This window comes from Lepeophtheirus salmonis, chromosome 1 (genome assembly GCF_016086655.4).
Source record: "Lepeophtheirus salmonis chromosome 1, UVic_Lsal_1.4, whole genome shotgun sequence".
NCBI lineage: Eukaryota > Metazoa > Arthropoda > Copepoda > Siphonostomatoida > Caligidae > Lepeophtheirus > Lepeophtheirus salmonis.
This window is the reverse complement of record NC_052131.2, coordinates 53,260,945-53,283,524: the sequence shown is the minus strand read 5'-3', so window position 1 is coordinate 53,283,524 and position 22,580 is coordinate 53,260,945. Positions and strand designations below refer to the sequence as shown.

Below are 22,580 nucleotides of genomic sequence, written 5' to 3'. Positions count from 1 at the left end.
TTTATTAAACTTATCAAATGGCTTTCATTGCAAGACAATATTATTGTGTGCAATTTCATAGCAATTATATAATAGTCGGCAATCCAACTATTGAATGATCAAAAAAATCCACTGCAGTTACTTCCCTGAGAATCATTAACCCCTTCTAATATCCAAAAATGCCCTCAGATTATAAAGGTGAATTGCTGAGCCCCAAGGCAGTTAAACTACACTGTCGCCGCGTTTCTAAGCATCAACGATCCTTTCTAATATGCTATATAGTATACCTCGGCCCACAGGTTGTGCAGGGAACAACTGGACCCCAAGGAATTAAACGCGGCATCGGTGGAGTTGAACTGCTTTGGATATTAGAAGGGGAAGCAGCAGTGGTGAATTTTTTTTATCATTTAATAGTTGGATTGCCGAATATAATATAAATTATATCAATCAAATAGGATATGGGGATGCTCCAAAGTAAGTTAATATTCACGATGCATTTAAAACAGGATTAGATTGGGGAAAAAAATCTAGATACAATCTGTTTGTATTTGTTTAATCTACATAGTCTCAGCGTTGCAGAAATAAAAAAATTAAAATCGTAACCCTATATCGAAAGAAGTTAGCCAAAAATAATGAATTTAGATTATTTAGCTCTCTAATCAAACAAAAGTTCAATCAGTCTAATGTTATTATTATTTATTTTTTAACAAAAAGCACTGAAAGACACCCTATAAGATTAGCCGTTAGTTTTCAATCTGTCAAACGGAAGATATTTTCCAATCCTCTGTCGCATAACACGATTGCAAGAATGCAAACGATTAAAATTAATCATCTCATCAGAGAAGGGGTTGAATTAAGCCGGCAAGCATTTGCACCTAATCTGGTTTCAGCTATGAGAGATAAAGGTAAATTAATTATTCCCTATTTCAATGTAAGACTTAGTCTTGAGACTCGCTACAACACCGAATTTTTTTTTCGGTTCGGTCTTGAGTGATTTTTCCTAGATCAAGTGTCTTTTATTTTTTCTAAAAAACTCAAAAGTACAGGATAAGTTCTAGAGGAAATACTGTATAAGAGACGGGATATCAAAATTAATCTGAGCTATCTCTGTTTAAATGTTGGATAACATTATTGTACTTGAAAAAACATATGATGTACAGATAAACAATTTATCTGTACAATCGGTCTAGATCGATTTTTTTGGGGGGCCCGAAATAGACTTAATTTTTTCCTTTGGGCCGATCTAGACCGAATTTTTATATGAGACCGGTCCAGACAGAGCTTTTTTGTTGGACCGAACTAATTTTTTCCAACAAAAAAGGTAACGGTCTCAGACTGTTCTAAGATTTCCAGATCTAAACCCAACACTGGTAAGCCTCATTTCCTCAGCAATGTTGTCATTCATCCAGTTGGTCAATCAAACAAGACAGAATTCTAGTGATTACAAGGTTAAGCTAGGCTTAGATGGGGTTGGTGGGTTTCTGAAACATTGTAAAAAAGAAATTTTGCATTTGCCACAAAATATCAAGCAAGTGGAGTAAAAAAATGGATGATTATTGGCATTGTCAAAGACATACATGAACCCTATGAGAACTTCAAAAAAATGTTGGAACTCATAGGCACAGAAAAAGTTGAATTTATCTGTGCAACTGACATGAAGTTAGCCAATTTTTGCGCAGATATTGGCTCTCATGGCAGTAAATACAGCTACTTGTATTGGGAGAGTCTTTTCTCAGGCTCTTTATGGCTTTAATAAGGTCAGAAAAGATTCCTTTAGTAAAGATTTCTCGTCTAATCCAGAGTCTCATTTTGCAAAAGTTCAAGAGATATTTTTTAAATGGGGACTAAAAATAACTCCCAAAATTGCATTGTATTTTCAAATATAGTACAATTTTTTGTAAGAATGAAAGTTTTATATATCTTTTATCGAATTTGCAAACAAAATAGAGAATATAATCTACCTGAAATAAATACACTTTGAAACTATATATTTGCTTCAAAAGTTGATTTTTTAATTAATTATTTATGAAATGAAAAATTGGTTAAATTATAAAAATGCCTATAATTCTTGTATATATAGGCTTTGGGTTTTTTTTTTTTTTATTTGGACCTCTGAAACTAAGATTTCATGCATGGACCCTCAAGGACTTGAGGGGATGCCCTTGGCTGTTTTCTTTAACTCCTCCGGGTCCAGTTTGACCTTTTTGACAGAGCCCTTCTTCTTTTCAAACGTTTCGGAATTGCTGACGGCCTAGACGGTGGTCCTGGAGACACCCAACGACTTGGAGTCCGTGAATGGAAATTCGTCGATGACGTTCAAGTGCCATTTTTTCGACTTGTAGGTAAGCTAGAGAGCTCCGATTTGTTTTGTTTTGTAACTAATTGTTTTTGCTTGAAGATATCGAAATATGAATCAATTTCAATCACTCAACCTTGATTAATTATTGAATGAGTAAGTATTCAGATTTCAATGGACCACACGTTATAGGATAACCTCTTTCTCTTTTCTTCCGAATATATTAATTAGGGGCTGTAGTATTATATATTTTTTTTGGGGGGGGTGCTTTTTTTTAAAAGAAATCCTTAAATTGATTTGGAGGATCTAATTTTTTTTTTCACCATATTAATGATTTTTTAAATTTCTCGATTGGGGGGGAAGGGGGAATAAAGGGGGTGTAGTCCCCCTCCCCTGTCAACAACTCCTCAAAGAAGCTCTCTTGTATCATAAATTATTTCCAAGATGAGCGTTGAAATTTGGATGTATCAGCTCCTCATAGGATCGATCCCAAAATGACTGCTGAAGTTGTTGGAGCCTCTTCTGACGACTTGAAGGATGTCAATATCTTTTATTGAGGTAACATGACACCAGCATTTCTGAAATGAATCCTTAACACAACGCCCCAGTACTTAAGTATAAGAGTTTTGTAATAAATGAGAGTTTTTAACTTTACCCAACCTTTCAGATGATCCATGCTCAAGTTAATCAATAATTATACTTCGATATGGAGTTTTTTTATGAGGGTTTTGAAGAGTCTGTGTACCCAAAAATGTTTGCCAATGGTGATGTTCCTTCAAAAAAGTGCGGCAAACTCAAAGAAGTTTGGCCAATGATATGGTAAAAGAGATTTGCTGCAGGTACCAAAAATATGATCATTGCTGACATCGTTTGGGTGGCGGCATACAATTCTATGAATGAAGTTGCTATGATTGATTTAGTTCCTAACAAAGAATTGGACACATGGATTCCCTAATGCGTACGACTTATTCCAAATTATGAGACGTGCAATGGAAAGGGAGCCAAAACATTTCAAGATTTATGCATGTCCAAAACAAAAGCATAATCTTTTTCCTATAAAATACGAAATAACAAGTTTTATATAAATCTTCGAAATAAAAAATATTCTATTATATATCGACAAAAAAATAAAACCACCTTTTTTCTGGAAGACCAATAAAATTAATTTATTATTTAAAAAAAAAAAAAAATCAGTTTAGATTATTTAAAAATTTATTTTCAGTTTAGATTCGTGAAAAGTTTATTCTCAGCTTAGATTCTCAGTTTCAATTCTTTAAAATGTATATCCGGCAAGGAACCCCAGTCAAGAGTGGGGCAAGTAAAAACCATAATTATCAGTCTCAACCCGCTCTAGGATTTTCAGACAGACACCCATTACTAGTTATCTCTCTAAAACCGGTCCTGAACTGAGTCAAGGCTAAAAAGTGCGGCAATTAGAGTTTGCAAACTAAGGAAGGAATTTTGTTTTCCTAAACTGTATGTATTGGAATTTTGGGATTGATTTCATCATTTTTCTATAGGAAACGACCCTTTGATGCGCTTCATATTAATCCACATTACATATTTTGATTAAAACATTCCAAGGGAAATCAATTTTAACCAAAAATAACAACAACGACGTATGAATCTCTTTTTCATATAGGCGAAATATCCTTGAGGCAAAATGGCGTTAGGCAAAATTTCCTAAGGCGAAATGGTTTAAGGCAGAATTACCTAGTGTCGAATTGAGGATCGGCATTAGAGTAATTATCGCATTTATTCTTGTTTATTTCCTACTTCCTCTCGCAACAGGTGTTTGTAGCTGATCTAATGAAAAGTCATGACAGCTAAGCTACTCTCCTTCAAAATATTCTTCAAATTGTCAGGGTTACCGTGTTGATTTTCGCTATCTTTTTTTAACACGCCCAAAATGCTCACAATTAGCATCACGGATATTTACCGTACGCAAATATTCAGAATTTAAATATATCTACGGATCATTCAAATAAAATGATAATACCTTCATAAACATACTTGATCAATACAAGGAATGTCAATATAATAAATGAATTGAGTCAATATTTGATTTGACAAAATGTGTATTAATAAAATAAGTACTATTGTTATATATTGTTACATAAGTAAATATTGATTCAATTAATTATATTACTCTAATTAATCAAATTTGTACAATCAAAAAGTATCAAATTGTATTGTTATCCTCCGGTCGTTACTTTATTGTATCACACAACCTTTTTTCAGAAAAGAAACACGAGAAAAAGGCCGAATATCAATTGATATTAGTTTGCCCATTCCTCCCATTTTGGAAATTATTATTTAATAATATTTGCAAATTGCTTCCATCTTAGCAGCAAGCGATAATTTAACCCATCAACGTTCAGGACGCTGATTAGGAGAAGCGAAGGAGAAACATCGACAGCTGACAACAAAGTACTCAGTATATTTTTGTATTAGCGAGGTAACACTGTGACGAATGTCCACTGTTAGGATGAGAATATGGTATAAAAATAGGGTACCATAGACAGACGACATACCTTCGATGACAGGAATCACAATAAACTACCAGGAATTGTTAATTTAAATTGCCCACACTGAAAAAAATTAAGAAATTCTAGGTTGGCAGCACTGTCTTTCGTTATGATGCCAAGTTTGAGCGCAATCTGTTTAACAATTTGCTTGCAACAGCAGAATAAGTCAGTCCACCTCACAAGTGTTTCACGATTTTTACAATGCTCATTGTTCTCTTTGATATCTGTGGTCTGGTGCAGCATGAATTCGTTCCAAAGGGGAAAACGGTCAACATGGAGTACTATTTCGGCGTACCTACGGCGTTTGCATGAGAAAATCCGTCAAAAACGACACAAAATTATGAAAGAACAACTCCTGGATTTGACACAACGATAACGCGCCATCGCACAGAGCCACAATTGTGAGCAAATTCCCCAAACTTAAATTGTCACTCCGTAGAGCCCGTTTTGAGTCTGTTGAATCCATAAAACAAAATTCGTGGAAGGAGCTAAAGGTCATGCTAAAAAGTGGATATAAAAAATGTTTCGAGACCTGGAAAAAACGTTGGCATACGGATGTGTATTACATCCAACGGAGATCACTTTGAAGGCGACAAAATAAATTTTAATGATTAAATGCGAAATTTGTGTTTTATTTAACAATTCCCGGTACTTTTTTTCCAAATAGGAAGAAATTGTTCATAAGAGCATCATCCAGAGTGATGCATTAAATATGCCGGTATGTAAAAATAAAAGAACCCGAAAATGAATATATGGGAGGAAAACAGCTTAGCTATCAAGAAATTTTATTAGATCAGCTGCAAGCAGGGGTGAGAGAAAGAAACTAGACACAAATCCAACTCCGTAGCAAATAGTGTTGAGACTCGGTCTAGCACCGAACTTTTTTTGATTCAGTCTTAAGTGATTTATTGTAGACCAATTTTGATCCGGTCTCACTTTATGGAGCGGTTTTTTTTTCGCCCTCAATTTATGAACTGATTTTTTTCGGTCTCATATATTATGAGAGACAATATTTTTTTCTAGATCAACAGTCATTTATTTTTTTCCAAAAATCTCAAAAGTACACGATAAGTTCTAGAACAAATACTGTATACATACAAGAGACGGCGGGATCAAAATTAATCCGAGCTATCTCTCTTTAAACTCATATTATAAACAATTTATCTGTAAAATCGGTATAGACCGATTTTTTGGGACCGAAATAGACCGAATTTTTATATGAGACGTGTACAGATCGAGCTTTTTGTTGGACCGAACTAATTCGGTCAAACAAAAAATATAACGGTCTCAGACCGGTCTTGGATTTCTAGACCGGAACCCAACACTAATAGTAGCAAACCCTCATTGTTACTCTGCCTTTCATGAGCACACGAAAAAACAACTAGAAAAAGCCGCTTACGTTTTCTAAAACATGTTACTGACATGAGACATTAGTATTTTTTTTTTTTTTTTTTTTTTTTTTTTTTGCAAATAAGTTGATTTTTTTCACAAAACAAAATCGATTCCCCGTGTCTCAAAGTTTTTTTAAGGTATGCGTCTTCGATTCGAAAATGCACACAAAAAAATCCAATAAACGAAATATTGTACTTAAGGGTGATAATTTTGGTAAGAATAGAAAAGCGTGCGAGGAGAAAAGAAGAATTACTTATGGCATCATTGATTAAATGATATACATCTTCTTCTATCAATCATGAACGTTATCATTCCTGCCTTTATTATTCAATATTAATATAATATGAAATGGTGATAGTCGATAGAGAACTGAATAAAATCCCCAAAATGACGTCGCCTTCTGTCTGGATTTATGAAAATGGAGGCCCAGGAATTTGGAAAATACTTACCGGATGAGAAACCGATGATTTGTCGGATTTGTCGATATAAATGTGCCTTTAGTCCCCTGTCTAGAATTACACGCCACTCATTATCCTCATCTCATAACAAGAGTATGGATATTCATCTATAAAATCAATTTGACGATGAATACATCAAGTCAGACTTTAACTCTGATCTCACAACGATGCTTATTGCATGTAATATAATCTTATCCATTGCTAATCATCTACGTTCAAAAAATTTATGGAGAAATACACGGGTAAACCTATCCCTTCCCGAGGAACCATCATTAAATTAATGGAGGATGTTGGTACTGATGTCATATATAGAAATACATATAAAAATGTTTTGAGTCATCCACACCAAATGATGATCAAGTTAACAGTAAAAGTATTTACGAATATCGAAATGGAACTCTGAATTTTGTACTATCTCACAGTAAGTATTCAATTTTTTTTTTTAAATCTAACCATAAAATATGATTCTATTTTAGCTAAACATATCAAGAATTATGATACACAACTCAGTAAAGGGCAAAAACAACTGCTTAAATGGTCACAACAACGGGGGTAGTAGCTTTGGATGGTTTGCAACTAGTTTGTCTGAGACTACTTACTTCGCTTTAAGACTTGGGTATGATAATTAGGTTTTCCAATATTACATAGTCAATAAATATTACTTTTTTATCACTAAAGGCTTAGCTATGGTTGATGGGCTCCAAGAAATGGTGTTCAGAAAACTCATAAAAGGCATAAACAACTGTTTAAATGGTCACAACAACGAGGGTAGTTACATTGGGTGTTGCATTATAATTAACAATTGTGTATATCCATCATGATAATAGTATGTTGTTATATAAGCATACCTAAATAACGGGGGAAATCTTTTTGATGCTCTTAATAGGGAGTAATATCGCCGGACATTACTACATAATTAGCTTTTGCTCTAAATCTTTACGATGAATTTATTTATAAAAATTTTTTATTAGTATATTTATTGTCTAATTTTATGATTTTGACATTTACTTTATTATTAATAATTAGTTAGATCACATCGGTAGAGATATATCTATCCTGTGCACAATTGTATATAGCAACTTCCACATGAAGAAGAGGGGTGATTATCTTTTGATTAAACTCCACGTCTCGCTTGTGTATTGCAACCTAAAGTTATGACATATTTAACTGAATTCCGATGTCAGAACAAGAAAATATTATTTGGATCAATCTATTATTTCAATATTCTGTATTTATAATTTATTATTATTAATAGTTATATGATTTTAATTGTTTAATTTTGTATATTTAACTTAAATGTTTAATGGTTTATTTTTTAGTATGTAGATTATATTTAATTAAAGCCTTGATTTTTTTAAACTTTGAGCTTCAAATATATTTCAAATACTCTACTTTGTCGTTTCATTAGCTATTATTCTGAGAATAAGGTTCATAATGAATTACAATTTCATGGAGTGTGACGTTTTCAAATCTACTGTAACGGATAAAAAACGTCGAAGTCAATTATACGTAGTATATCTTCATTAAACATTTTGCTAATAAATATATTAGTTATACCCTCAAAAATCATAATAAAGCAGGCAGATGATAATCACATCAGTATTTTAAACAATGATACCATATGTCTTTTTCCCCCCTCCTCCTCGCACGCGTTTTTCTCTACAATATTATCAACTATAATTGTACTAACGGAAAAAGGAAAAACGTACATTAGATACGAATGAAAAAAAAGAATTAGTTAAATTAAGGAAGGATTAGCAAGATAATCTTAGTATATCTCTTTGATCTTCATTATGGAGATTATGGAAAGTAACATTAAAGATTTCTTGGGGTGTATTAAACCAAAATTTGTATGTTTGTCGACACCTAAAAAAACTCAAGGCAATGCCGGGTAATATTATAATATAAATGACATCTGAACTTGCCCGTTTTAAGGGTCCAACAATACTCTCCAAGAGTTTGTCTCCATTGCATCCCATTAATATCTACGTAATATGTAAAATAAATTAAGTTTAATTAATGATTAACATACGAAGAAATGAGATAAACAATATTAAATCATTAAGAGATTTTAAAATATTCAAAGAGTGTCGTCTTTGTATGAAGGAATGATATATTTAAATGCAATAGCCGGCTGTAGACAATCGGCTGTCACAAAGTCGTTTTCATATTAAGAATTAAAAGTGTTGTCATACTTGGAGAAAACTTTAAAGGATCTTATATAACATGTAAGGGCTTGGTATGGCTTAATTGGATTATTTCCGAGAATCAGCTAACAAGATTTTTTAAGGGCTTCAACTACAGCACTAATTATTTTTTAAAGGATTAAATAATTTTGTCATGGAGATATATTGGATATATATATTAAATACATTGCATTGGAACAAGCAAATTGTCAGCTGATATTTATATTATTATTTTATCCATAGAGTTACTGTTTTTATAACTCTGATTATAATTTACAATATACTGAACTCTGAATCTACACAACCATCTGTTTTTATACGTTTATGTGTTCTTTATTATTAACGCAAAATTTTGTCTTTCAGCCGACGATTAGTCCAACAAAGTTGTCCTCGAACTTTTCTCCGGCCAAGATAGCACTTTGTTATGCGGAAGTTCGATGTAAACATCTTAATATTAAACCGCTCCTTCCTCTCCACAAAAATGGGAGGACAGACTTTGCCTATGCTGGACACTGGATTATTTGTTCTGAACACATGTCTCAATAAGGCTGAGGCATTGTCTGAATGTTCGGTTGTGATGTAGCGGCTGTTTTGCTTATTCACAGTGGCATCAACGGTGAATTTGTTTACCATCAGAAAAGAGCATTCCTACATACTAAAATACAGACAAACTTTGCTTTATCGAATTGTCACAGCTCACTGACAACGCACTCGGGCGATATTATTCTCTTGAACTCAATGTGTGTTCGATCCCAGGTGATTCATAGAGAAAGAAATACATAATACTTTATATATGTATATGGATTTCACAAAAGGATTACTAGGTTAGATGGAGTAATTGTAATACTATAATGTTTAATTATACTTAATCAGATCAACTCCATCTAACCAATTAAAGGAACATTAAAAAAAAGAAACTTTGCTTTATTAATATACAGGGTGGATCTTTTCTAGTGGTACACATTATTTTATTATTTTCAATCCGAAATGGCATTGGTGCATCTCACGGAGGAGCACAAAATGACCTCTTATCTATCAAGAAAGCAAGCTGGGATAGGTGGAAAGAGCAAAGAAAGTTTTCTAGGCTAACAAAAATTTGGACAAAGTTTTGCTCTTTCCTGATGAAAAAATGTCATTCTGGATTGGAAGTAATGAATAACACAGTAAATAAGCGAAACAGCCGCGAGATCACAACTGAAAAACCAGATAATGTCTCAGCTTCAGTGGGATATGTCTTTAGAACAAAAAATCCAGTTAATAGCACAGACGAAGTCTGTCATCCCATTTTTGTGGAGAGCTTCATGCAAATGCTTACATGGTTAATAAAGTGCTACATTGGGCCAGATCAAAGTTGGGGAACAACTATGTTTCACTCAAGACGGAACATCACACTACTTAGACCCAGGACTTCCTGAGAGACAACTTTCCAGACTTTTAGAACCTCGACATGGGGCCTCCCTCCTCTCCAGACGCGAACACATTGGACTACTCTTTCTAAGCGTGTTTGTAGAAGATGGTGTGTTCTATTCCTCAGGGGTGTGGCCTGTCTGTTGAGGCTTCCATCATGAAGGAGTGTACCAAGGTAAAGTCTGATTACATAGTCCAGGCCTGGAAGGGATTTGGGCCTTGTATTGAGGCAATTATTTGAGCTGATTGCTCAAATATTGAATAGAAGTTGTGCCAAGCACTTTTTTCCGATGATTTTATTAAATAAATGTACCCACAAAAGCCTCTCGTTTAAATTTTACTCTTGAAAAATTGCAAATAATACCATGTGTACCACTAGATAAAATCAAGCTTACAAAAGCAGTTGGAGCCAACTTTTGAAGTATCCTTATAACGAAATGAATCAATTATGAATTAATGAATAGTTAAATATTACAGTTCGTGCAAATAATTAAATAGTTTATCTTTTAAAATAGGAGACACATGAATGGGAATGATAATTACACGTATAATAATCACGTATTGAGGTAATGTTTAGTTAGTATCACCTCTTGGAAGAATGCACACCAACTTTCAGCCAGATGAGTCTGGCATTCGTTTGAAATGAGGAAGTGGAGTGATTTTCCATAAATGGACAAAATAACTTTGTATCTTGATTAAACATTACTTTATGAAAGACAGAAGGTATCAGGATACTAAAAATAGCTTGATAAACATTATGGGGACTCTGCACCTTCGATTTGAACCGTTTATAAGGGGTTTCACCATTTTCGGAGTGGCCATGTAGGCACAAATGGCTAAACGTTCTGGATGCCCTGTTGAGATTACTACTTCAGAAATCATTGATAAAATCCATTATATGGTGATGGATGACAGAACAGTGAAGGTGCGTGAGATTGATAGTCCTGTGGGCAACTCGAGTAGGAGCCCTATTTCCTTTAATTTTGCGACCACAGCTGCTGAGATGTAAGCTGGTGCATTGTATTAATGGAAAACTACTTTTTTGTGAGCCAATCGTCGCCATTTTTCTTGCAGCTCGATTTTCCAACGGTCCAATAATGATGAATCATTTGCACTTGTAATAGGTCTACCCTTTTTCCAGATAGTCGATGAGAATTATTCCTTGTAAATCCAAAAGACAGACCCCATAATATTTCCGGCTGATTCCTCAATTCAAACAAATGCCAAACAAAAAAATAGACTGATCTGGCTGAAAGTTGGTGTGCATTCTTCCAAGAGATGCTACTAACTAAAAATAACTTCGATACGTACCAGTAGTGCCATATCTCGGACTTTTCACGAACTTTTCAAACGATATTCGTACTTCTTTAAAAGAGAGTGCCATATAAAGTTTACCTCCCTGGCCGTTACAGTAGATAAAAATCCAAGATAAGATTTATTCATTACCAAGGTTTGTCAAGTTTGTTTTCCATAAAAATCCATCGTTTTTTTAAACGATTATCTTGCTAACATTAACAACCCGGTATCTAATTGATAAATTGATAACTCAAAAAAAATTTATTTGAGTAAATTTGTCTCCACTTGCAATAATGCCAGGCTAGCTGTACTCCGACTAGGTCTAGTTGATTTTTGACTATTAAAGCTGATTTTTGACTTTTATACAGGGCTATATAGTCGGTTAATAAAATTCTCAACGCTGACTCTTGTATGTTGAATATCACCGACTCCCACTTCAACACACAAAAAATTAATAATATATTTTATACCCTATATAAGTTCTATTGAGTCATTCGAGTCTAAAGACTATAAATATAGATTTAATTCATAGCTATAGATAGTTATTAGTTATATGTAGTAAAAAATTGTGCCAAGTATATCGTACATTTGGAATGTAAGATATTGAACAAGATGAACACCTAATGAATTGGATATAAATCTATCTATTGCTAATAGGTAGTTCATAAGTTTCTGCACATAATTTATGCACTCGTAACCGAGGAACAACAATACACACAACCTCTCACTGGAAGGTTACTCTTTACTCTGATGACATTGACTATTCCCAAGACTCAGTAATGAACTAGCATCGGTAGTCGGTACCTAATGTTCTTTAAGGTATTGGATCAGATTGGAAATCGGAATTATAAGTGAATTAAGTACAATTTTAGGAACCGATATAGGGAGGAAGTAATCCTCTTCCAACATTGGTAGTATTCAAAAGAGAAAGGAGATGAAAAAGCCTCAGGGATTTTCCTCCTCTATCATTAAAATTATGTTCCCTTGACAGAATTTCAATCGATATATATTTAATGTACAATTAAAATATTATACCTTCATGTCATATGATATTTAAACGTAGTATACTAGGTGAAAACTCGAAATTGACAGAGTTTACTATGAATTTTCAAAAAATATTTACTAACAAATTATTCCAAAGGATTCCTGGTATATATTTTTGTCTGTAGTCGGGATTCATTACAATCCATTCCATATTTAGAGCTGTCTTCATGGGCACCACACTCTCATCTCGCTTCACACATGCCTTTGTGTCAACATGCGTACAGAATGAATATTCAAGAGGGTTTGCATCTGATGGCCACTTTGTTTTCTCCAAGAAATTGATTTTTTTAACCCCAGAATGATTACGTAATTTTGTCTGTCTTTGGAAGTGCTCCAGCCTGCTGAAAGACTATATTACCTCCAGGGAATTTTGTAGCCTACCCAAGGAAACCATTAATCTTGAAGGACTTCAATGTAGTCATTTAGATTCCACAATCCCATTTGATGCCACAAAGTCCTATGACTGATGAAGATATATTTATTTCGTGGTGAGATCAGTGATGAAAATCCTGTGTGTAAGGCGCATGAAATAAAAAAAGAAACCGAAAATCAAAAAGGTAAGCCTGACAAGTTGAGGAATGTCTTGGAGGATATCAGCTAAAAACAGCTGTCACAAGGGATGAGGGGAGAAGGTAATAAACGAGGACATTTGGAAGAATTAATCCCATGCCGATCTTCAATTCTCCTCTGAATCCAAGAGGGACTTACAATTACAACTCAGCAATAAATCCTCAGGATTACGCTCCGTCTTTTATCATCACGCCAGAGTATTTAATAGAATTGAATCTATTTATGAAAGGATGTTGTTGACTACTCAGGAATTAAATATTGATGACAACTGCGAAGTTTTACATCTCTTATAACTCATTATTATAATCCTTAATTACTATTAAAAAACAAATAAAGTATATAATATTTTTAAATAAATTAAAATCTAGAGAATTTTGAATCATTTGAGTATGTAAAATTCAAGTTTCCACCCGGTATCATAATAGCCTCAATTAAATGATATTTCTGAATGTATGTAAAGTAACATTGAATTTCTTACACACAGCATGATACATATGGATCAATGTCACATTGGCTTTTAAAGGCAATAATTTAATTCCAAAAAAATAATAATAATTTAGAATATAATTATTCCTTTTAATGCCCTTTATGGATTTTTATATTTTCTTCGTAACATGTTGTAGAATTTGATTGAAAAAGTTACCTCAGAGCGTGAAGAGTCCTCAAGGAATTTTTGATGTTTTCTTTTTTAATATATATCGATATCATTTGGTATACAACTTGTCAAAAAACAATTATAGTAATGATTTAATAAAATAATTCGAAAAGCTCTTTGCCCTGGCTTCGTGCTTGATTACAAAAGAAGGGTACAAGGGGGAAATATTTATATTATAAAAGAAGATCTTAAGTTTCCTAACAAATGTCATCAATGGAACAAAGAAAATCCATATACAACGCACATGGAGTCATTTCTAGAGAAGGAACTCCAAAGACGGTTCCTAGGTAAAATGAAGTAACTTTTATACTATAATGTTTATTTATACTGAATCAGTACAACTTTATATGACAAATAAAATATACAAATGAAAAACATCATTGACAATATTATTTTCTCAAAAAAACAACCCAAATTCAATAAAAAAAGATCCCTCACGTTTATCTTTCCCCCCAGGCCCCACTCAATGAAAATACGATACATTTTTTACGAGTTTGAGACATGTTTCGTATCTTCAATTCGAGCCCATGTCAAGTCAAGTTACTTTTCAATTTGATTACTCTGAATTGAGTATGAAGGTTAATGAAACTCGAGGTGTAATTAACTTCGTATTAATTGTCTGTCTAGGGCAGGAGTTCCCAACCTTTTCATACCTGCAATGCCCTATGTGGTATTTTTAGACAACGTCTAATTTTAGCCAAATACTTGAGTCTATAATTTTTTGCTTAAGACTTTTTTATTACCTTTTCTTGGGAATTATTGTTGAGTTATTTTTTGAAAAAGTACTTCTAGATAACTTTGCTGAGCCCTTACAATGCATTAAGGAGGTTCAGTTGGGGTTTTTGATCTAGACTCAAGAATATTCTGTCTGTAGACAAAGTTTAATAGAAATACAAGGTTATACTATAACGCATGTACGACTGAAGTTTGACTTCTACCACGCAATTAATATTGACGTCATAGTAGATGAGTGGTTGCGTGCTTGTCAAAATCTGTTTTTTCCTGCCCAAAAGTCGGTAAGATACATTAAATTAACGTCATAGTATATGTGTGGTTGTGTGTTTAGTTAAAATCTGTTTTTCTTGCTATACAGTAAATTGCAAATTCCAACAATAGTGACGTCATAGACTATGAGTGGTTGCGTGTTGTGTCAAAATCTGCCTGTCTTGCCCAGCAGTCTGTACAATACAACAGATTGAAAATTCTAGCAAACCCGATTACATATTTGTCTAACCTTGTATTTCTATTTCTATTAACCTTGGTGTAGACCATAGTTTGATTTCCCGAAAAGAGGACCTTTGGCTTAGAAAGTATTTTGAAATTAGGAATAAAATATCATTTTTTTTTTTTTTCGTATTTTTAACAAAAAAAAAAAAGAATTTCTTTAATTTCAATTTTTTAATGTTCCTTTATTGGTTAGATGGAGTTGCACTGATTAAGTTGGTGAAATCCATATAGATAGAGTATATTTCTTTCTCTGAGAATCACCTAGGGGTGAACGTACATATATTGAATTCAAGAAAATTACTTCTCCCGAGCGTGCTGTCGATTTTGAAGTAATATAAGGGGCTTGAAAGAGACATTAATGACTTTTAATGGATTTCCCCCATTAATATTCCTCTCCTTTGCGATAAAAACAGTGCTCACATGACGATTGGCACCTTTGGCATCAAAATTAGTGTAACTGGATCGACTAATCCTAAATTACAAGTGATTGACAATTCACAATATTCAAAAATTTCAGGAAGATTTATCCATTTGTTTGGCTGTGATTGAAAGAGAAACAAACATACATCCACATAGAGCCAGACATTCACATTTAATATATAGATTAAGTATGACTCGATTCCGACTTCTGTGGAAGTATACTCTGCTCTGTTGTCAACTGTTATTTTAGAATAATTGGATTTCATGTAATTACTCTTTCAATTCCTAGCCAGGTGTAAAATACATCAGGGAGTTTTAAATAACGTACATATTATATATACTAAGCACCTACAAATTATAAATTTTTACAACAGCTGTTACTATGAGAATAATTATATTATATAGATATATTTCAATGATAACTTCTTGGATCCAAGTAGGTAGATGTACGGAAAGCATATTTTGTTCATAAATGGATGACTAACTAATATTAAGAAAATTATTTAAGAATCAACCATCTCCATATCATATTGGTTTGCCCAGGACTCTTTTATTTAATATGGATCAGTTGTGACGAGAATCGGGTGTATTGTTTACCTCCCCCATTTTTTGTAATTGGTAATCTGAAGAGTGAACTTTCTTTTTTACTACATGCAACATATCATTGATACATACGAAACGGGATTGAATTTATTGCGTAGTTATATTTGTATTATTCAATTTAATAATATACTCAAACGGATTGTAGATCCTTTTTAAACTCAGGGTGAATTGGGGATCAATCGATATCGGAATAAATCTTGCCTATGACATTGTTTATTCATTTATCTCCCTTATCACAGCTGATCATAACAGCTAAGCTGCTCTCCACTAAAATATTCTTCAAATTGTCAGGGTTACCATCTTGATTCTCGATTTATTTTATTCTAACATACCCAAAATAGACACGATTTTCATCACTATGGATCCGTGATTACAGTATCTCCACTGGAATGTACCCCCAAGCTGCCCCAACCTAAAAAAATAGATGATATTTATTTCACAAATGGAGGCAGATATAGACTTTAGATATAAAATAAAAAATGTTCATAATTCTGAGTTACGTACTTAAGGACATGTTTCATTCTGATCAGACGAGATCTCTGGGCTCTGGAGTTCAAGTTTGTTTTTTTGCTGCGAAGTTGATTATATCAATTCCTTGTGCCTCAATGTTTTTTGAAGGTATGGGTTGTAGTTTATAAAAAGCACCAAAATAATTTAAAAACCAAAAAGGGCGTGCATATGGCAAATTAAGAAAGGGAATTATGAAGAGGATTAGCGAGTTTGTCTTAGTATGCATTAATAAAAATTTTCCAATAAAATGTAACACCCCAAACTTTGGTATATTAATAATAAAGTAATTTAGTATTTACAAAAAGTGCGCGATCTTCAAAAAATTTTAAGCTTTAAGTATCCCCACATTTTAAATAGATAATACTCTAACAGCAGTGGAAAATGTTCTTGGTCCTTTTTTTCTTATTCTTTTTAATGAAGATGATTGCTATGTGAATTGTAACTTCTTAAAGCCTTCATGTATTATTAAATTAGAAATTGGTCATAAATATATATATATCAAAGGCATTGATCGAATGTCCTTCTCGACGCTGTTTCCCATTAGCTGAGTTGTACCAATGGTTGACCATGCTCTTGGCAAGGCTATAGATTAATGGCCACATACAATCAAATTATAATAATAAAAATGTCCATTAATTTACGCTTTGGAATATATGAATATAAATATGTAATTTTCCCAAGGACATAATATCAGTTCGGTTCGGTTACACTACAGATAAAATTTCATATTTTATACTTGGATCTTGAAGGGATGTCTTATGTTTTTTTTTTAAAGAAATAACTTTCAATTGTACTTGCAAAAATGACAGATGTGCTCACTCTACAAATTTGTATACATTTATTTCTTTCTCTCTATCACGACGTTACCTCAATAAAACAAGAGTGTATTTTGTAGTAAGATGTCAATGTATCTCCTTCTTTACCCCATATCAGTATGCTCAACGTTAATTGGTTGAATTACGGGGAGACCCATAAGTTTTAGGACAGCAACATCAACGTAACATTTCTCCTAGACAGTTTTATTTACTTCTGTTTATTGCATATGATTCAAGTGACCTCCATCATTGTTTGTTGTTAAATAAACTTTTTTTTAAACCTGTTCTTGAGCATCTAACATCGACATAATGAACCCGAAGTGGACCCTCATTTCGCTACATTTGGAAGAAAAGAGCTGTAGTGCCATTACCAAGGGTATAAAAGGCCTCAATGTGTCCCAATCATCGGCCCACTATACGGTTAAGCGGTACAAGGAGACAGGGAATGTTGATGGCAAACCCAGGAGTGGTCACCCGAGGTCCATGAGGATACTCATTTCGATAACGCAAGGAGGTCGAAGATCAACCGCAAAAAGAAGTGATCCATGAGAAAGATGGTGTCACTCGAGAAATCATGCGTAGGGTAGTCAGGGAGGATCTGAGGATGAAGCCGTATCGCCTAAAAACTTCTCAGCAAGGCCGCAATGGGCGGACCCGAGCAAAGGTGCTTCCGAAATTCATCAACTCTTGAATGCACGTTTCAATCATTTGGACTGACGAGAAGATCTTCACCGTGGAGCAATCTTAAACTAGCTACTACACCCCAGTGCCGGGTTGGAGCATAGAGGACGTTCCTCTGAACAAGAGGAGCTGATAAGTGGCCAAAATACGGCCTAGGTGATATTCTGGACGGGCATCACCTCCTGCAGGATAAACACATCCTTGATCTTCATTCCCAATAGTGCGAAGGTAAATCAAGGTGTCTATATGGACAAGTACAGTACTGAGAACTTCCCTGAATCCAGAAAAAATACTGGGAAGAGTCTTACTACTTCTAGGAGGACGGAGCACCTACACATACATTAAAGTATGTAGAAGAGTTGTACTAAACCACACTGGAACAAGGACAAGTGGCCTCCCTTTTCCCGAGATCTCAACGTATTGGATTTTTCGATATATAGTACATTCTAGAGAGAGAAGTTAGTGTGACTTTTACCGCAGTGTCGTCAACTTGAAGGCTACTATGGTGGCTACATAGGAGGATACCATTTGTATAGCGTGTAAAGTAGTTCCAATGCGTCCAAGAGCTGTAGTTTCTGCAAAGGTGGCCATGCGGAATGAACTGGTACTAATTCTGAAGGAAATTTTACGTTGATTACAATAGTGTAAAAATACGAGAAAGAAATACTTCTGTACTTTCTGGGCTGTTGAAAATGTTCCAATATTTATGGGTCACCCTGTATAATTAGCTGTTGCTGATAAAATGGGAGCGATTCCCATTAATTACTGAATAATAGTTTCAAAGTTGGGAGAAATTGGGTAGCTAATACCAACTGATATTGCACCTCCCCCCCGTTTCTTTTTAGAAGAAAGGTTGCGTGCCACAATAAAAATAATGGCGTGATAAAAACAAAGGAAATTAATGTTTTTTTATCATTTACCAATTTGATTCATTAGAGTAATACAACTAATTGACTCATATAAAAATATACATGGATTTTATTACTTTCAATATTTCAAGGGTAAAATTTAAACGAGAGGTTTTTTGAGGACAATTATTGAACAAAACCATGTGAAAATAGTGCTGGGAAAACTTTTAAACAACATTTGTGTCCTCAGCTCTGATAATTGCCTCAATGCGAGGCCTAAATCCGTAGCAGTTTCTTTCATTGCTGGTGTCCAAAATGGCCTCTCCCCCCTCACAAGGCTCTTTCTACCTACTTTTTAATAGTTCTCTGGATAGTCTCGTGTGAAATCCCGAGATCTCTTGCATGGGCCCTCATGGGTTTGTGAGAATTGGTCTGGGATGTTTTCTTTCACTCATCTGGGTCCAGTTTGGCCTTTTTGACAGAGCCTTTCTTCCTCTCTAAAGTTTCGAACTTGCAAACGGTGTAAATAGTGGTCCAGGAGACGCCAACTGCTTTGAGTGCACGAATGGAAATTCATTGATGACGTTCAAGTGTCATTTTATCTACTTGTACGTAAGCCAAGAGAGCTCAGGTTTGTTCTTGTCTTGTAACTAATTGTTCATGCAATTAAATATCAAAGTGGCCTCCACTATGGCCTAGATCCTAAGCCTTGAAAGTCTTCTTCACGTTTCCTCCAACATGTCAGACCATTTCTTCATCATGGCACCCTTAAGGCCATCCCCATTCACATGTGATGTGGCAAAAGTCTCTCCTCTTGATAGCACCCCAGATACCATAGTTGAGATATTTGTAGTCGAGTGAGGACGGAGATTGCATTGACCAGAGCCAACAATTCGCTATATCGTTTTCACAACACTTTTGAGTTTTTTTACCATGTGGTCTTTATCTCAAGGCTTTTGTTGACGTTCTTTAACTTGTTTATCTTAGTTATGAGACCCTTGGAGCAGGGGACGATGCAAAAGATCTTTTCATGGCTTATTCCTGCGTCAAGGAGTGCTGATACACGATTTATATTGGCCTCCACCTCAGTTGTCCTTGGTCTAATGAATAAATTTGTTTCATAAGAATTTCTTATATATATTGCTCTAACGGTTATATTGCGGAAAAAAATTATAAATTATTTAGTTAGTCAAGGAACTTTCCAAAGTTTCATTCTCAATTATCTGGTAGAAGCATTAGCTTGGAGTAATTGACCCAAAAATAAAAAAGTCTTGTCCTTAGACTTACCTAATACATAAATACAATCTTGTAGAATTTATAAAGATATCAAGTTGAACAATATGAAAAACCTTTAATAGCATAATTCAACCACATAAAATATGAACAATTAATATATTAAATAATTATTTCTTCTTTCTAGTTTAAATAAAATATTATGTACACATGATATGTGTTTGAATAAATGATTCATCAGATCTTCATTTGCCTTATCCTTGACAATGCGTCTGCAAGGATTTGATTTGAAATAAAAATCAAATATTTGAAATTTGATTTTATTTAATTATATTTTTCTGATTTTTTTGTAAAAAAAAATAATTTTCTGTGAATTTTTAAAATTTTTCTCCCAAAAATTAAAATATTTGAGTTTTTCTTTTAAATATTATATATGAAAATTAAATTTTTTATCTTAAAACTTTATTTTTTGTGAGGAATTGTGGATTTTTTTTTCAAAATGTAATATTTTAAATTAAATTTTTAATATTTGGGAATAGCTACGAATTTTAGAAAAAAAAATTCAAAAAATTGAATTTTTTGTGAATGGCTGTGGATTTTTTTTTTCAAAAAATTACAAAAAAAACATTTAAAATTTAATTTTGGAAATTTTTAGCAAAAATTTTTAACTTTTTGATATTATTATAAAAAAAATCACTCCCCCCCCACGCCCCCAAAAAAAAAAAAATAATAATATAACTCTGTGGGCAACCTTGTTAAAAAGACACATAGGTGTGCATCTTCAATTCATTTTGTGTATGAAATAAATACAATCGATTAGATAAATCCGGACTATTTAATACAACATGTTGAGAAAATAGTGCCAAAATAATTATAATTAGGGATTTTTATACGTCTAATCGTTTATTTATAATACATTATCTTAGGTCCATCATTTTTTAATATCTATAATCTAATTGTTGATTAATTTTTTCATAAAGTACTTCCATTTCACTAGATATATATATTTTCTCACAAACATAAATGAGATGTTCGGGAGTACTTTACACGTTTAATATTTTAAAAATGTGTATATTGTAGGGACTTGAAGGACTCTGTACATAAAGCAAGCGATTGAATAACGAAAAGATGATAAGTATTTAATTCGAAATTACAGGGAATATATATCATTATAATTTCATCTCAATCTTAACTCTGTGCCAAAATATAGTTATATTTTATGAGATTAAATAAATCAGGGACACTCACTCGTTCAAAACAAAATAATTTCAACAATTCATAATCTCCAAAGGACCGGTTTATGTAGTAAAAGGCCAAAGGAGCTGGGTGCCATCAAAATGGTATGTCGTACCATATGTGGCGCGCGTGCCGTAGTCTGACAAACCCTTTAATTAAAAGATATTGGAAATTTGTCGGTTCCATTGCATTTTATTTTTCTGAAATTGGTTATAACGAAACGAAAAGACGTTTAAAAAGGGAATTATGAGCGATTAAAAGGATCAATGAGTGTTGAGAGTGAATGAACCAAACAATTAAAAAAAGTCAACGACAACAATATGAATAAAATATTGAATAAATGTATAATTTTAGAAGGCTTTCTAAAATTATGTATTTATTCCATTTGATCACTTTTAGCATCATTCGCTAAATACGAGGTCAAAAAGACTTACAGGGATTTACCACATCCACGGTAAAGATGGCAGACCAGTCAAGGCTAGAAACTGTAGTACTAGAGTCTATAACCGTACTCAATTTGACATTTTCTCTATCGTCCTAGACATTTAGGCCCAGTTTCACCAACCCCGCTTAAATTCAAGACCATATAAATGTACGGACGTTTTAATCCCATAATTAAAATTCAAAGCTGGTGCAACCGGGCCATCAGGATCGATACCAGGTCTGGTTTCAGCGTGAGGGGGGCCTTGGGTAAGAATATATATGCAGGTTTTTTTTTGTTCCTTTTTCAAAATTTGATTTACTTTCTTAAAAGTTAAAATTCGGGAGTCATTAAGTTGGAATTGAAGTCAGGAGTCGAAAAATGTGTACTGATTCTGACTCCGGCTACAAATATTATTACAATTTATGTAAATAAAAATTATTTATAATCTAAGCCCTACATTGAATGTTCGTAAAGTGTTTTTTTTTCTACACGGTTATAAATTATATGTATTATTTATTAAGTAATATTAATTTATTAAAGTTGAAACTAATTGACAAGAAAATTTCACAATTTCCAAATGTGTTCTATACGTGCTCAATAGTCTGGTTATAAATTATAAATATTAATTTATAAGTTAACTCCTTTTTAGATTTACTTCACAAATTTCAAACGTTCCCTATAGTCTGGAGTATACTCATGAAAAACAAGGTTTGTCTGTTATTCGACGCCTAATAACTCTGAGCTATGATGGGTGAAACAGCTAGTTGTTTAA

At 33.4% G+C, this 22,580-nt stretch overlaps 1 long non-coding RNA gene and 1 pseudogene across 1 annotated transcript; both read left to right on the top strand.

Annotated features, from left to right (window-relative positions):
- Positions 1-2,733: 2,733 nt before the first annotated feature.
- On the top strand, positions 2,734-3,320 carry LOC121119326 (glutathione S-transferase 1-like; annotated as a pseudogene).
- Positions 3,321-6,499: 3,179 nt separating this feature from the next.
- On the top strand, positions 6,500-8,088 carry LOC139907625 (uncharacterized). The gene is made up of 3 exons (XR_011784344.1): positions 6,500-7,074; positions 7,130-7,269; positions 7,332-8,088. It is a non-coding gene; the product is annotated as an uncharacterized lncRNA (long non-coding RNA).
- The last annotated feature ends 14,492 nt before the right edge of the window (positions 8,089-22,580 follow it).